The sequence below is a fragment of the Lontra canadensis genome, unplaced genomic scaffold (genome assembly GCF_010015895.1).
Source record: "Lontra canadensis isolate GAN:19392208 unplaced genomic scaffold, GSC_riverotter_1.0 scaffold42, whole genome shotgun sequence".
Lineage (NCBI taxonomy): Eukaryota > Metazoa > Chordata > Mammalia > Carnivora > Mustelidae > Lontra > Lontra canadensis.
Genome location: NW_022631036.1, coordinates 14,586,354 through 14,591,783, shown reverse-complemented (window position 1 = coordinate 14,591,783; position 5,430 = coordinate 14,586,354).

Below are 5,430 nucleotides of genomic sequence, written 5' to 3'. Positions count from 1 at the left end.
TGTGTTCTGCTTTTTAAGCTTCCAGAATCTATTTCCTGGCCGGGAGTCCTTCCGCCTTCACCCTGGCGTGCTCTAGGGGGCGTCCTTTTTTCTACCCAGCTCGGCCAGATGACTAGGGAGGACTGAGTGGAGGAGTCATCAAACCACAGAGGCTCCAGAATAGTTTCTGCCACTCAAAATGAAGGGGTGAATTAGAGCCCTTTGTTTCCTGTACCTCTTTCTGTATATGACCTGAGAAAGTATTCCAAGCGCTGGTAAATGCAGCTGTGTAGCAAAATGGAGAAAGGAGGCAGGGCTAGCTTATGCTGGGTGTGACTGCTGCTCACAGCTGTTTCCAAGCCCTCTCCTTCAGTGGGCTCAGAAAGGCTGCCCCTTCCACTCCCTACAAGCAAGTGACTCTGTAACTTCCTTTGCCCAGTGAAATGTGAATGGAAGTGAAGTTTATCACTTCTGTAGGGAAACATTTAAGAGTGTATGGAATTCTCCATGGCCTTCATCCCTTGCATGGAAATAGGTGTCAATGTCACAGTGCCACCAGACCAAAGTAACCTGGAATGTTGAGCCAGTATATGAAGGACAGCTGCCTGGAAAATTGATTGAACCTGTAAAGAACTTTACATGAGTGAGAACCAAACCTTTGTCATTTAAGCCACTGTTCTTGTTTGTTTGTTTGTTTTGTTTTGTTTTGTTTTAGAGTTGTTTGTTACTGCATCATATCCAGGCTCTTCTGACTGGCACATGCTTACCTACTACTGTAAGTTGAATCTTTTCAGTCTGAATGTTGTTTACCTTGCTGAGAGAGAAGAATCAGAAGCTCATATTTCTCTCTGATCTATTAAATCCTCAGAACGACATTGCATTATGACAACAGCCAAAATATTTGGCCTGCTCCTGCTTTGATCTTTCTTACTCTAAAAGCAATTTTCTTATTTTAAAATTTAAATTACCTTTTAGCTCTCTTTAGTGCTTTTTGCCAGATTTGCCTCACTTGGGTCATCAGCTTTTCCAGCCCTGCCATTACATATCTGTCCTACCCTCCTATGTTTATGTTTAACATTATGTCTCCTTCCCTGAGCCATGCCACCCCCTCACCCTGACATTTCCATCATCTATACATACTATTTTTAAGTCTGGGCTTATTAGCATTTTGCAGAGTTCTTAACATTCTTTTTTTTTTTTTTAAGGTTACTTATGTTTTTAGTAATCTCTACACCTAATGTAGGGTTCGAACTCATGACCCCAAGATCAAGAGTCACATGTTCCTCCAACTGAGCCTGTCAGATGCTTCCTCGGCTTCTTAAGTGGCCTTCCCTTCTGGAGTTTCCTGTAGTGGTACTATGTCTCTTTTGCTTTGTGCTTTAAAATCAATTTTCTACAACTCTAGGTTCCCAAACTGTGTCCTGGGATTCCCTGAACGCTACAGCAAACTCACAGGCTCATTGCGGAGTATTTTAAACTTCTGAGGAAAATACAAGAATATCCAACCTCTACCAGCTACTAGCTCAAGACAGTTTATAATTTCAGTGTTAGAACGTATTACATTCTTCCTGTTGCCATCATATCACTTGTTATTAGGAAAATTCACATCAAAACCCAAGGAAACACTACCTCATACCCACAAGTTTTGGTTACAATAAAAATAGAAAATAACAAGAATTGGTGGAGACATGGAGAAACTGGAAAACATGTTCATTGCTGGTAGGATGTAAAATGGTGCAGCAACTGTGAAAAAAAAAACAGTTTAGTGATTCCTCAGAAAGGTAAGCATAGAATTAGTAAACAATCTAGCAATTCCACTCCTAGATAGATAGCCCAAAGGAATTAAAACAGGTATTCAAACAAATCCTGGACATAAATGTTTATAGCTTTACTATTCACAATAGCCAAAAGGTGGAAACCCAAACGTCCATCAACTGACAAATGGATAAACAAATGTGGTATATCCATACAATGGAATATTATTCAGACAAAAAAGGAATAAAATACTGATACATGATACAGCATAAATGAACCTCAAAAACATTATGCTATGTGAAAAAAGCTAGACACATAAGGTCACATGTTGTATGATTCCCCTTATAGGAAATATCCAGAATAGGTGTATCTATAAAGACAGAGAGCAGACTAGTGGTTGCCAAGGGCTGAGAAAGAAGGAATAGGGAATGACTGCTTAATGGATACAGAATTTATTTTTGGCATAATGAAAATTTTTTGTACCTAGATAGAGGTGATGCTTGCACAATATCATGACCACCTGTCACTGAATCGCACATACTTTAAAATGGCTTATGGTTAATTTTATGTTATATAATTTATGTTATGTTATTTTATCTCAATTAGTTATACATATATATGATAAGTATGATATATAACATATCATTGAGATAAAATTCATATATACATATATGAATTTAATTAGCCTTTCAAAATATTCATCTTCTCTGAATGTTTCCATAACTTCTACTCTGCCAGTAATTCCCACTTGCTGGTAGAACTAGTAAGCGCCATTGTATCAGGGGACTTAGTCATCCTTCCACTCCATGGGACAGAAGTTCCGAAACTTTAGTTCACTTTGAGGGGGTCAAGAAATCCTTCATGATTCTATGTCACATTTTGGGCCCATGTGCAGAGGGAGCAGGTAAACTGCACTGTGGTGGCCCCAGTGAGTTCTGAAGCTGGGATGGTCTTCAGGTATGCCACAGGGTCCAGGCACTGCTTGTAAAGGAAGTTGGCTTCAGGCTGCCTCCAGGGAGAGGACATCATCTTCTTCCAAGAGCAATTCCTGGGAGAGGACTCGACTGTGAGCTGGGGAATGACTGTCTTGGTCCTAAAAGGAGGATCAGAGCAGCGTTCAACAGCGTCATTCAATTGGTACACTTGTGATGCAGCACTAGTACCTTCTGGGTTTGGTAGGTTCCAAATGCTAATTGTTTCTCTTGCACAGAGCCTCTTGACTCATTGGAGACCAATCAACACCGGACGTGTTGACTTGGGTGCTGTCTCCTCTGGCTGAAGTTGCCTGACAACTTTCCTTTCAGCTCCTAGTTTCCCAGTCTACGTCTTTGTTGGGGTCTTCTCACCCCTCTAGGCAGCCCTCTGAGACTGAGCTGCTTTCAAGATGACTCAGACCAGCTCCTTCCAGGATTTTTCTAGCCTATATTAGAAGCGGTCTCAAAAAAATTCTGTGGACCCTGTTATCTAAATGTTACCAGAAAGAAAGATCAACTTCTCTGAACCGAATTCATGATCCTTGGCAGATGTGCTCTGTGTTTCGTGTGGCTTATATCCAACAATTCTGTACCACTGGTCAAATCATTTCACTATCTGAGAATATGATTTGCAACTAATTCATCTTGAAGTGTTTGACCAGAACCTACAGTGCTTAAAATTAGAAATGCTATGTGTATTTTATTGAGATTTTTTTCAGTGCCCATGGTCGGTGATTGCTAACATCTGCTTTGAAAAATTTCCAGGCTAAAATCATTATGGCCTTATGCTATAGCTTAGAACTTTGGATCTCAATTGCCTGTTCCTCAGTGTGTCAGAGCAGGCCCCAGGACTGTTTCTTAGGAGTATTTCCGACCCTGCTCATAGTTTGTTTCTATTCCCACTGCCATGCAGAGGTGGGTTTTGGTTAGACTCCTTAATTTTCAAAGGATCTTAAATCTACTCTTAGCCAGTGACTGTCTTTTCCTTTAATTAGCCATTCAAAATATTCACCCTTCAGATTCTTGCCAGACATTACAATTTTGAACTCCCTGCTCTGCAACTGTTATCAAAAGTTTCAAGATGTATTTATAGGAGCTGGCTAAAAAAGACAGGCAGACAATCCTCTAAATATTTTTAAAATTTACCTTAGCATTATCCTAGACCATATGATCTCATGCTTTTTGTAGAAATGTGGGTGCGTACTTTGGCCTACACTGAAGGATTTTATAAAAGACTCACTTTTGAATTTATTGGGAGAAGGGCCTGTGGTTGAGAAACCCTCCCGTCCATGACTATGCTTCCTCTCTGTGACATCTGTTGGGTGTAAGGAAAATAGGTACTTTTCCTCATGACCTAGCTTATTGGTAGTTGGTGGGAAGTGTGAATCTTGAAGCTCAGTGTTATCTTTCTCTTTACACTGAATTATGAAAACAGGTCAATGACAAATTTGTGACTCATCCATAGCAACTATTAAGATCTTCAGCCATCCATTTCTTGGTATTAATATTACTATTTTTTTTGCTCATTTCTTTGTCATAGTCCCCTTAAATTATACATATGTGTGTGTGTACATATATATATTGAAAGATTTTATTTATTTGACAGAGAGAGACACAGTAAGAGAGGGAGGGAACACAAGCAGGGGGACTAGGAGAGGGAAAGCAGGCTTCCTGCCGAGCAGTGAGTCCGATGCAGGGCTCAATCCCAGGACACTGGGATCATGACCTGAGCCAAAGGCAGACGCTTAATGACTGAGCCACCCAGGCACCCTAAATTATATATTTCTAATGTTTTTATTTGTACATGTTTTATAATTTACCTTAAACTTTTCATAGAACAGGGCTTGGTTGTAAATAAAATGAAAGAGCCATCTCAACTCCAGTTCCACCCCTTCCTTGTCTGACCATATGTTTCCTTTGAATTCTTAGAACATTCTTTTTCAAGGCTGATTAAATCATTAATCATGATGATGACAATAACAACAACAAAGTAACTGTTGGTTGAGAGATTCTATGTATGAGATTCTTGACATATTAACATGGGTCTCATTTAATCTTTAAGCCCCCTCTCAAGGCAAGTATTAGTTCGCTGTTTTATAGAAAAGAAAAACAAGGCTCAGGATGTTTAAAGTATTGCTCAAAGGTAATATCAGTTAAGTGACAGACCCAAAACTGGAATTCTCCAAAGCTTCTTTTCTTTTCTCTATGCCAGTTTGCCCACTCTGTGAAATTATGCTCTTTCACTATTTTATTTTATTTTACCTTATTTTATTTTATTTTATTTTATCTTCTCTTTCACTCTTTAAAAGAGTCATTATTCTATGGCTTTGAACTATACAATGACATGGACCAGTAAAACTCCAAGCCATCGTTTTCCTAATAGAGATGGGACAGGGGGGTGTGTGGGATCTCTTAGCCATTTAATAGGACATTGTCCTGCTTTGCTAAATGAGTGAGCAGAACTCCACCATCATTCCTTCTCCTTTTTAAAAGAGGCATAAGCTACAGTTTAGACCAGAGGTGGAGAGGGACGTAGAAGAAGAAAGCAGACAAGATCTAAAAAGAAGTATTTCACTGGATTCCCAATCCAGGGCTGAAGTAAGTGAAAGGAACTGGGGGTTGTGTTTTCATTAACTTGTAAGACAAGCCAGTTTGACTAGATTTTAGGTGAGTAACAACCAGAAATCTGTACTTTACTATTTTTTTAAAAGTTAGGTTTATC